Here is a 12,569-nt window from a genome sequence, read left to right as displayed (position 1 = left end):
ACATAGTCAAATAGTATCTAAAGGAAGTCCTAAGCTTTTTCTCCCCATGGCATGAAAACCAAGAATATGATGATTTCGATTCGACTGGTAGATATGAGCATGCTAGCGTTGGCTTACAACTTTTATTGTTAGAATGATTGAAACTTTGCTAAGGAAGCAATTTGTAGGTAAATGAACTCCTGACTTTGATTACAATGCATTCTTTTTTTTTTTCTTTTTCTTTTGTTCTTCTCGTGTTCTTTTATCAAAAATAAAAAATAAAAAACTTATAACCCGCTGTTAGTAACCGCTTTTACCCATATATTAACATTGAGGTACTTGATGAGTCCATTTTAATTGGCATTAACTTTGTCAGTTGCAACGATGGAAATAATCAGCCCCATGGAGAAAATGAGTTCGACCAAGAAAGCATGCAGAGGTTGTGGCTAGAGATTTACTTGAGGAGGAGGCTTGGGTGAATAATTTCATACGTGTAGAGCACATTTCTTGCGAAGAAAAGTCAAACAAGAGCAAGATCACAAGCTCTTACCTGTGGCAAAGCATGCAAACGTGGAGTGTGGTCAGGATGGAGGATGATCTGGTTAGAACGTGAAGGGATTCTAACACATGTAAAAGAAGTGGGAAGCGAGCGTGCGGTTTATCAACGTGGGATGGGCATTTGATGCTGGCGGAGGTAAAATTGGAAGAGAAGGCACGAACAACTTCCATTCCATGGAGTATAAAGGACCAAGGCATCGAAGGAGAGAGACGAGCGCGCAAACAAGAATACCCTCCGTGAGTTTTATCTGTCTTTGTTTTCCAGTTTATTTTTTACTTTTTTTCTTTACTAACACCTTCGGTTCTTGCCACTTTCACTTCCTCATATTTTCGTTCAATTTTTTTTTTCTTTTCTATGTGATCTTAATTCATGTGCATTTGTTTTTATTTGCACTTAGTTTTGCATATATTCTCCCCTCCATCCAAGCCTAACTCATGCATTTTATACGGAGTAATCTCAACCGTTCTCCCTTCACTCAATTATCACTGGAAATGGATTCGAGCACATGACTCATAAAAACTGCCCTGTTATGTCATTCTTCTAAAAAAGAATTTTTTTAAACTATCAATGTCAATTTTCATGAAATAAAATAAATTTATCAAAACTGATTTTCGTCTTTGTACCCTTCCATCATTATAGAAAATATATTATGTCTTTGACGATCGCTCGCTTAAAATGAACAATTACCTTTTTCGTTTTGCTCAAATCCCCTTTAATTAACCCTAGTTAGTATTGTCCAAAAAAAAAAACCCTAGTTAGTTAATTTTAATTCCCAAAGAGAATTCTGAATTTCTTTCTTCTCTTCGTTAATTTTTATTGATTTTCCCGTTGTGGGAAGCTCTCCCTCCTTTTCTCCGCCATAGCCAAACTTCCAACTCCATCGTACGACACCAGTGAGCTTTAACGCATTGAAGATCGCCGTCTCCCAACGGAGGCGACGAATAGAAGAAGAAGTTCGTCTTCCGGAAACGGAGTCCCCAGCGAACCGACGGCTGACGGAGACTGGCCAGCGGAGGCGACGGACTGCCACCGTCGACGGAAGCCATGGAGACTGGCTACGTAGCTTCAGGTGAACGATTCTCTCCTGAGGTTCTGGGCTTCATGCAGCTTGCTATATAGATCAGGTAACGCTTGGCACATCCGAATTTTATTAAGTTGATTTAATACTTGAGGTGGATTTTGAATTTGATTAGGTTGGTGCTGCAATTGCGCGGGAACTTAAAGGATGTGTTGTTGAATTTGTTCGAGAGACGCCGAATCGGTGTTTCTCTGTAAGTTTTGTCTATGGATGCTTGATAGTGAATTCATAGGTCATCGACGTTACACGCTGCAAAATTAGCGACAATCTCTGGAAGGTGTAGCTTTTCTTTCGTTGTTTTCATAGGTGGCAATTTATTGAAAGAAGTATGTGAAGTCTAGGTTCGAAGGAAAAAAACAAGTGAGGAAGAGTGATATAATGGTTTTTCTCAGTCCCCTTTTGAGGCAAAAAACTGAGCCAGTCAGGTGCTGTAGGTTGAGAGGGAGGGAGGGAGGGAGGGTGGCATTTGGGTGCTTTCGAGGTGTCTAGGAAATGTGGATGTGTAGTATGTACTTATCATACAGATGCACAGCAGTGATAGGTTTGAATTATGAGAAACTCTGGGATAGGGCTTTGTCTCTATTTTTTTTTTTAGGCACTTGGAGAGGCAAAACAATAGAGGAATGAAGAAGATGCAGTGAGATGGCAACCCACCAAGAAACGTCTCTTGACTGTCGAGTCCTTTAAGCACTTCCTGACTCTGGCAACTAGAGAGAATTGAAAAGTAAATTTACTTGGAATCTATGAGAGGATCTCATGCGTGAAGCATGGACCACTCTCTTTGCAACGGTTTAAAATTCTCTTTTTATCCATATGTGCTACAGCTTTTATGAAGGAAAATGACTGAGAAGCTAAAACTACTAGATGTTTCTTGAATGTTTTAGTGAAACCTGATTAATGAAGGATAAACTTCTGACATACCAATATAAGACACACTGGAATGAGCAAAATGTAGTTTCTCAAATTAGTTGCAGTTTTTGCTTTAGTGTTGTTAGGGCCATATCAGTTAAAAGTGTCAGGCAGGATTTGCATCTGAATTACAGGATGAGTATGTATTAATTATCATTACTTGGAGGTTTGTGACCAATATATTATACAGGACCTACAAGATCTTGATCTTACAGCTAGGAGATATGATCCAAATGTTTGTTTATCATTGCTTCTCCACCCCTTTTTTTATAAATTTTGGATAGCGCTTTGCTATTGTTATGAATTGATACCCTCACATTATCCACTCACAGTTACTGTTAATCTTGTTTGTGTTTCTACTTTAAACATTTCTTTAATAAATGCTAATTTAGTATATCTGAACAAATCTGTTAAAGAGTGGAATTTTCTATGCATTATTGGGCTGTAAATGGTTTTGTTCCCATTATTCTTTCATAAAATATGACTATGGCTAACAATAGCAAGAATCTTGCTTTACTATGTACAATGTTTCACTATTCTCCTGTGCCATCGTGCTCTGTCTGAATTTCAGACCGAGAATAATCAAAGAAAAAGCTTTAATCAGGAGAGAGAGAATAGACGAATTACATTTATTTTTTTGGATTGAAATAAAGCTATTGCAAGCTTCTGGACCAGAATGTTGACTCCTCATAGATTGTGCTGTATTGCATGCTTGAAAATTTTAACATGTTCTTGATGGCCTCAGTGGATTATAAATTTATAGATTATTCTGGGTACTATTTCTTGCTTTGCATTACATGAGAGCGAGTTGTTATGGTGGCTTCACCTCTCCTGATTAATAAGGTGTTGTGAGAGATGTAAAATTCTAAAGTTGAGGGAAGCGAGTCAAGAGACTTTGCAAAATCTCAAGTATGGGGAGTTACTACAATTTCACATAAAATTTCAAAGAATATAACGCTTGAGTACTAGAAATTAGATCGAATACCTAATAGTGAGGAGCAAAGAGAGTTGTCCATGCTTCATGCATGAGATCCTCTCTTAGATTCTTAGTGTTGTGGATCCAGATAAGGTGTATCGATGATTCTGTCTTACAGAAAGTGATTTTCCCAATAGGATTCATGATCTAACGCAGTTGGCTTTGACCAAAATCCTGTCCCTAGGATACATTGTATGCACTCTAAGCTCCCTCACTTAGTCTGCATACCGAGCAAAGGATGAGCACCATCAAGCCTTAAAAGTATAGTCAACATGGAGCAAATACGAAAGAGGCGATTTGAAGAGGAAGAAGACAAGTTATATTGTGTTGTCATTATTTGCTTTTGTTAACTATTTTTTATTGGCTCTACAAATGCTCCCAATTCTAAGAGGAAGAAGAAAATGGCACTGAGAGATGCACCTACTCAAACATTAAGCAGGAGTAAAAATAAATAAATAAATGTGAAGGAGAAAACATGTTTCATGAAATGCATTTCCTAAATTTATGTTGAACCTACACTAAAAGCAACTTTCTCTCTGACAAATTTCCAAAGTTTGATATGCTTTCTTTATTTTTCTCCTTGTTTTTTCCTAGGCAACAAGACATGCAGAGATGGAAGCCCTTGATATTCTTCTTGAGCAGTGGCGGTGGACTGGATTTTTACCTGCAGAAATTGCAGAGAAATTTTCAACATGCGCCCTTTATATGAGGTGAATCATGCATAATGTGTGCAGCAGCAGCATTATCAATTGTTGGAACATCTGTTGGTCATACTGAAATAATACTAAACTTTCATCAAATTTGTTAATTCAAATATGAGTAGATGACTCTTAGCCATTTTTAGGTGTAGAGGAAGCGTATTATGACTGTGCAAATGATAAATTTGGAGGCTGTGGCTCAATAGTCATCAATAGTCATTGGATTTAAGTACCTTTGAGGCATCTATTAGGTCAGTTTCAGAACTTGCTTTTGTTGCTGATTTCATATCTACTTAGCCCCGCTTTGAAATTGTGATGTCTGTCTATTGACAAGTAGAGGTTTATATGACTCCTTATGTTGGTTAATGATGGATATGGTTTCATAGTAATTTTGTTTGTTGCCACACTTCGAATATTGTGACACATAACCATGAAATGAAATGGAGGTTTATAGAACTAATTTTCCACCTTTTCTGTTCCTTTCCAAGTCTAAATCTAAGAAACTCGAGTTTCCAGAAGTGTCAAGAAGTTAAGTTAATATTATATCTTTCTTTTCCCCTCTTTGTTTCCTTTTATTTTTTAAACCAATGTGACTTGTTAGACATTTCCTTTTTTTTTTATTTGCCCTACAAAATTTACATTTGGGAAGTACTACAAGTTAAGGTAACCTTAGCTTTTTCTCTCCTTTTCCCATTCCCCTCTGTTTCTTCATTTCTTCTTCCTTACGTTTTCTCACTCTAGTGAGATTCTTTGATGTTTTTAATATTTTTAAAATGGTAAATATATCATCTTCAAAGAATTATGATTTTTTAACTATGAGGAATTTATGCTTTCTGATATGCCATGGGCAATGTACTCAATAAAGAAATCTCTTTTCTTGTTTATTAGTTGCAATCCTCTCTTCTTGCATACATGAGGGCATGTGCTTGTTAAATTGTGGTGTATGGCATGTGTTTCCAGTATTTAGCAAGCTTAGCTTCTTCAAAGAAATGTGATATTTTAACTGAGGAATTTCTGATATACCATGGGCAATGTACTCGATAAAGAAATCTCTTTTCTTGTTTATTAGCTGCAATTGTCTCTTCTTGCATACATGAGGGCATGTGCTTCCTAAATTGTGGTGTATGGCTTTGTTTCCAGTATGATTTTTCATCTGTCTAATGCTGCCATGATCTGACATTTCATGTTTCCTAACCTCATTCAGAAGTCATTAATTTTTTACTCAGACTTTATTGACATAAAAGTTAAAAACTTAGTGAAATAGGATCTATTTCATTGTGATTGGAGCAGTGCATAGAGTAGCTAATCTAGATTACAGACAATATCCTTTTGTTGAATTATTAGTTTTAGAAGAAGCTCGAGTATGCTATTCTTAATAATCTTGCAAGTGAAAAGTATTGTGGGAAGCATGAAGTAACTCATTGCCTTTCTGAATACGACATCAAGCAAGAGGATGCTCCCTGCAGATAAATGACCACCTTGTGAATCTCAAAAACTAGCCCTAATTACTGCATATTTTCATGATAGAGAGAATGAGACTGTTGTTAATAGGGAGAATGGTTCATTTGCAACGTTTGGAAGATGGAACTGATGGAAACCCATCCTAGCCAGTATTAGTATACAAGTAATCCATAAATCTTCTCTCAATCAGATCACCAATGCCAATAACTCCATGAGATAACTTGTCCATCTATATTAAAAGCCTCAAAGTATGCCCTGTTTACAGCATGTTGTTTGATCTTGAAGGACATTAGGTTTAAGCCCTAACCCAAACACACCTCTTTTAATCTGATTGAAGAAGTTTGCCAAGTTGTATAGCCTAGTTATCGTCAAATGATTTAAATAGTACACTTCAGAGTTAATATGCTTGCCTGAATATCTGTTTTTTGTAGTACAGACCTGAATGTAAACTTCCTTAGTTAAGCATCCTTTATCCGCAAACTTGTTTTTGCTTTAATGATACCTTCTTTTGCATAGTGCTTTGTCAATTAGTCTGCTAAATTATCTCTTAATGGTATTCGGACATGTTTTCCAAATAGAATCTGTTTTGGGTTTCAAGCTGACAAGGCTCTGTCAATTATTCTGCCAAAATATCTCTTGCATGGTATTTGGACATGTTTTTCAAATAGAATCTGTTTTGGTTTTCAAGCTGACGAGCTAGGTGAAAATGCAGAATCATCAGAAATAGTTGGTTGCTTCCACAGAAATTTAATCTTTTTTCCCCTTTTCAAGTGTCTGTGTGATCTATGAATGTTTCCAACTTTTTTCTTGTTTCTCTTGCGGTAATGGAAACCTGATCAAATGCAACCTAAGTATAGTTGATTCAGTGGAACGCCATTCAGCCATATAATTGTTGCAAAGAATGGGTGTAGAATTTGCTTAGTAACAAAAGGTAAGAGTACTTGCTCAAAAAAAAAAAAAAAAAAAAAAACAAAAACAAAACAAAACAAAAGGTAAGAGTAATAGATGCAGAGTCTTTTCTTCTGGCCAATTTTTAGATGCCTTGTTTATCAATTGTAGCTTTTTCCTCTAGACTGGTTATTCGTAGCCAGATTGTCTTTTGAGAAATGGGACATCGTGTCCTTGGTTAAGGAAAAAGACGAAATGCAGTATCTTAATAGCTAATCCATTTATTAGACTCACTGAGGGAAGTATCTTCTTGATCCTTATTGTGAATTACTAATATATACGGTTCTTGGTTGAGCAATTCTCCAGTTTGAGCTCTTTAGTTGCATATATTTCAAGAGACTGATCTGACCTTAACCTTTTCATGCTTCTAAGATAATTAGTATGCTTTGGCAACTCATTACATATAGATAATATGGCCTTGAAATAATCTGTCTAGGCAATTATATAATTAATTCAATTTCCTTGTCTGTTTTATAGAACTCTGTAACTTGAATGTCATTTCTCATCGCCATCTTCCCATCCTTTTTCATTTATTTGATGTATATGACATTGTGCGGTATATGATTAGTTTAAATATTATAGATAAATACTGAATGCTAATGTTTGTATTTCAGCTCCAAAGCCTCACAGGCCATGGGTTACTCAGGCTTCTTATTAGATCTACGTGCATTGGTTCTTCCTGTTGAACCTCTCATGGCTTTGCACGACTAGGTAAGACCTTTGGATTATGATTGTCACTTTTCTGAACATCATGGACAAGATGTATGGTATTATGATGCAACTCTGTTGCATGATTGTCAGTTACTTGTGCATATAGAAAGTGGGCTGTATGGTGTAACCTTCTATAGTCCTGTTAAAAGGGAATGGCATGAATTATGGCGCTGTGGCAATGTTTCTTGCTGTGGCAGTATGATACGATGCTCACGCTAAGATGGAGTATACCTATAGCTATAGATTTCCTTGTATGATAGTAGCCAGTCACAACGAGGACATTATAAAGGTCTTCACTATGAAGTTAGACAACTTCCTTGCTCTTCATTCCTGATTCTTTGTTTATTCTGATTATATTGTTCATTTTCGTTGTTCCTGTTAGTTAATCTCTTCATTTGACTATAACCTAAGTCAAACTTGCAGTTCAAGGTAGTTCCCATTTTTGAGGTGATCTAGTCGTGAAATTACTTCTGAACTATAGTTTTGTGACTCATTGTATTCGACATGTAAAGCACAAATCTGGATGTGATATCATTGGTGCCGATTCTAGCACAATAAGATATTCTCCTGTCTGTGTGTAATATCAGAAACAGTTGATTATTTTATCACAAAATGTACGTTCAAACGGCCTTTTGAGTATAGAGACTTGTTTGAATATTAGTGGCGATGTTTAAAATTGTATTTTTTGAGAAGATGATGTAGTTAAACATCTAACATTGCATAAAGTAGTTTTAAATGATTCTATGCACTCTGCCTTACAATGCATGTGCCATTTACTACTTTTCCAATCACAGAATTTCCTCAAGAAGCCCGAGAAGAGAAGCTTGATTCTTGTCCAGATCAGTTTTTGCCTGGTGGTCATGTGTTCACTAAGAATTGAAGTTACAGTCACATGTTAATTTCATACTTTAACTTAATTATTAGACCATTAAGATAATTAATGGCATGACCCTATGTAGGCACCACTTTTCTGATGCTAATTTTTGTCATCAACATATTCTGTAATCCACTTGATTTTTTTTTTTTTTTTTTGAGTTTTTAGAACTTTGAGTTAATTCTAGGCATACTATTGATGTGTTTGAGCACCAGAGTTCGGACTATATCTTGTGTGATCCCAAATGATGATAAAAGTGGTATATAATTTGAATGTCATTTGCACGGATTTCCTGGCAAAGAATGCATTGATGGATTTAAGCTTTATGATTGTAGCAATTATGTCATGAACAATTTGAATATATAATATTGTTGAGTCAGTTAATGTGGTGATCATTGTTGACTTTGCCTAGCATTGTACAAAATTGTGGGAAAATGTCAATGATTTGATATGGTCACATAATGACCATGATTGGTTTAGATAGTCAAGTGGTGGCTCCAAGATTAAATGAAAGTCATGATGTTTTGCTTGGTCAAGAGGCAATTTCTTCCCCAAGTGTGCTTTCAATATTGTTCAATCCTCCATGAGAGACCTTTTTTCTTCCGGTTATAAAATGTTGAATTTTGAGTTCTTTTTAGCTAGTAATGATGATCATTACTAGCTTGAAACATTTGAAAATACCAAAACATTTGCTTGAAAGACCAATAGTGTAACACTAACAGAAAGATTGTAATTTTCGACCATAATGTGTTCAAAATTTCTATACAATGTGGGCTAACATTAATTACATAATATTTTGGTCCTTGAAAATGCTCTGTTATAATATTTATAAGATACATTAAGAATATTTTATTGCTCAATATATAGGGTTAGCATGTCTTAGTTGCAATAATAAATTGATTGGCCGAACAGTGAAGATCACTATTGTAATAATGACCTGTAATGGATAAGTCTATTAAAATATGCTACATAAATAGGTCATGGTCTTCATTCACCTCCTAATTGCATGCACCAATGGTTTATTTGGAGTAAGGGGAAAAAGCCTAGTCCTAAATTTGTATGGCTTTATTCATATTACATTGGTAATTAAAGAGAATTCTTAGCTGTCTGTTGTTGCATTCTCTATCTAAAGACAAGTTAGAGAATTCTTAGTTGTTTGTTGTTGCATTCTCAAGGAAAAATTCTGATGCTCTGTAAATTTATGTTTTAATATTAATTTAGTTGAAGATTTCTAAAGACACATTTCTAAAAAGTACATCAAAACTTTCAAAGTTTGTTCGACCGTCTCTTTTGAAATGCTAAATTAAATATGGAGGTCCTAGTTATTTCCAATCATGGGAGACAAAAGTTCTATGAAGAGATTGCTTCTTAGTTTTGTGGCATTTATATTGCCTTACACATATGCTGAGTTTGTCATAGGGTACTTTACAACATCTTGTCACAAAGCGCACCAATGTAGTAATACGTACGTAATATCTCCTTTGTGAGATGCTTAGCGCTTGACAAATCACAAATGCATTTTAATAGAAAAATAAATAAGTACAAAAACGAAAAGTTAAAAAAAGACAAAGAAAAGGAAGAGAGAGAGAAAGGACAATAATAAAGCTCCAGCCCATCCCTTAAGTTCGGCCCTATGCAGCCCGGTCCAACCACGAGCGCAGCCCAGCCCATTGCTTCAGCCCATAACTCGAGCCGATAGGACCCTTAGTTCAACTCGCCGTGGCTGCGCCTCCGCCTCCGGTGCAGCTCCTCTCCCACTGCCGGGATGTCTCTGCTACCGCCGATGGCTCCTCTGTTTGGGTTTTCCCCTCTCCGGCAGCCATCACTATCACCGCCTCGCCTGTGATAGTCTCGATCTCAATCCGACTACGCTCGCTCCGCGATCCTTCAAGCCCCATGCTCCAGCCTCCACTTCTTCCGTCATCCGTCCCTCTCCAGCATTGCTCTGGGCTTCGGCCTCGGGATTGCACATACCGAGCGTCGAGTTTCTGAGGGCGATGGCTTGAAGCCGTTTGTGGCCTTCGCTGACTCATTGATGACGCCCACAGCTAAATCAGGTCGTTTTGTATCCGACTAAATTCTAGATATGATTTCAGTCCATTCCTGCTTTGCCCTCGCTGTTGTCCGAGTTCTATTGCGGTTGATTATGCTGTGGAGGAGGAACCCAGTTTGCAAGGAAGGTTTTCGTTGAAATGACTAAGCTGGACTCTGTTTCGAGTACCTGTCCACGATAGAGATAATCGACGACTCCGGCGGTGCGGTGGTGACCTCAAGCTTTGGACTGGTGATCGAGCGAGAACTAGTCTCTCCAAGATCGAAGTCCAAAGAAGCTTGCGAAATGCGCTCGACGAAGCCACGTTCATGTCCATGGACTCTCTCTATCTCTCTCAAGTCTCAACTCAACCAGACCAAAAGAAAGAATTAACCTCGAAAGAGTTTGTACGAAAGGATCGGAACTGGAGATGGTGAAGCAGACATGGTGGGCTCAGGGAAGGTACTTGGGATCGACCGCCGGGTGAGCTCACGCCGTACTGGCCATATCACCTTGAACTCGACCTTGGGGCTCTCCACCTCCTCCAACGCCAGAATCCGCGATCGGCGCAAGAGCAATTCAGGACCCGAAAGAAAGTGACAAACCCGATCGGTGCGGGGAAAGGGAAGAGAGGGACACCTCTTTGTAGAACTCGGCCAAGCGCCGGAAGCCGGAGGATTCTCGGGAGACGTGGCAGAGACACGCCGCCTTTCTTGCTATTTTTCGATTCTGGTTTGGCGAGGAGTGAAGGACTGGCTGAATTAGAGAGAAGCTTTGAGGTCGAGAGGGAAACTCTGGCTTCTTTCTTCTTTTGATTCTAGCTGTTGATTTTTAATGTAAAAAAATTGACGAAAAATTGAGACGTCGTTTGGTGTTTATGATTCTTTTAAACGACAATGTGTCCCGACGGCCTCCTCAGTTCATTCTTTCCTTCGACTTCTCAGCCTCAGGGCTGGGCTTTGATTCATTGTCCATATCCTGCCCATCTTAAAATGAGTGATGCAACATCATGCTTTGGATTTAAACTTCCTTCTCGGCAACCGACAACACCCACAATTGGCAACCGACAACTAATAAAGGTGGCTGATAGAGTTGTGCTTTTGATAGGTTCGTGATTATAAGTTACGATTAACACCCAAATAAAAGGTTTCAATTGAATCAAATTTTAAACACGCTTGCTTAGAACATGTTTGTATTAATGTGAGAATATGCTTGTTATTGTGAATAAATTTGTGACCGATGAACTAGTCATCCAGCTTCAGAGAATGGACTTTGTGGTTCACGAGCGTCCGTTGATCTCCGGACGGTCCTGCAAGCATTTTCGTTAAAGAAGATGGGCGAACATCAACGAGAGATGAAGCTGCCATCACTATCACATATATTGATGGAGGAGCCGACCATGAGACCTTTGTTTTCGAACTTCCTTTCCGTTTTTTCTCATTTTCTTTCTTTTTTTGGGGCCTCATCTCCTAACTTTCTTTGCTTTTGAATGGAATATATATGGGACCACCATTTCGAAGCTCGAGTTTTGCTGCTGCTCCTGTTGCGGATAGTAATTAATTCTGACGGTCTTTCTTTCTTTTTTAAAATAATTTTTTGCCTAAAACTGAAAATTTGAATGTTGACTTATCTCTTGCTATAGAGGTTGTTGGACTATTCTTGTTTCTTCTATGTGGTCAAACCACTCGCAGAGCTTCTTTTGGCACCAACGGGAAGCCCTTCATAACGGATATTTGCTTTGTACTTTCTGCAACAAAATTTGTCTCCCCTTTTTTGATCCAGGCAAAGCTTAAAAAGTTTGAACTTGAGCCCGTACTGCTGAGGATTTGAGACACCTTTTAAATATTGGTTTATAAAACCAAAGGATTAAAACGGATATTGGTGATACCTTGATCACAAAAGAATGGATTTCCCTTATTTATAGAAAGTCTTTGAAGTATTCATGTGTACAAAATTTTGTGTAGAAAGTACTAGAATATACACAACAGCGAGACCTTTTTTATGCTGTTGGAACGATCTCCCAAGGGATCATAGAAAACCTTTTTAGTCACTACTCAGTCCATGACTACACATCGTCGGAAGTGTGATCATATAAATTCATGTTTCAAACAAAAGAACTATATTCTAACCATTTTTAGGGGAATATTTTTGCCAGGATGTAATGTAGTGAAAGCTGTGGCAAGTGAAATCTGTGGCAAAAGAGAATCTGACGGTCGCAAGTTGGCTTTCTGTCTTTTTTGTTTCCTTTTGCTTTGACTGAGGTAAGAACGGGGTAAATCATCGGAACAAATCGTGGAAGGATCATCGAATGGTTGAAAGGCATTTTTGACGACGAATGGTAATT

General features: G+C 37.7%; 1 long non-coding RNA gene across 1 annotated transcript; it reads left to right on the top strand.

The window, feature by feature from the left end:
• Window positions 1-1,311: 1,311 nt before the first annotated feature.
• Window positions 1,312-8,488, top strand: LOC120291455. The gene is made up of 4 exons (XR_005549489.1): window positions 1,312-1,662; window positions 4,096-4,211; window positions 7,223-7,319; window positions 8,114-8,488. It is a non-coding gene; the product is annotated as an uncharacterized LOC120291455 (long non-coding RNA).
• Window positions 8,489-12,569: the final 4,081 nt, after the last annotated feature.

Source organism: Eucalyptus grandis, chromosome 3 (assembly GCF_016545825.1).
Source record: "Eucalyptus grandis isolate ANBG69807.140 chromosome 3, ASM1654582v1, whole genome shotgun sequence".
Lineage (NCBI taxonomy): Eukaryota > Viridiplantae > Streptophyta > Magnoliopsida > Myrtales > Myrtaceae > Eucalyptus > Eucalyptus grandis.
The sequence above is the reverse complement of the archived record's forward strand: the minus strand, read 5'-3'. Positions and strand labels throughout refer to the sequence as shown.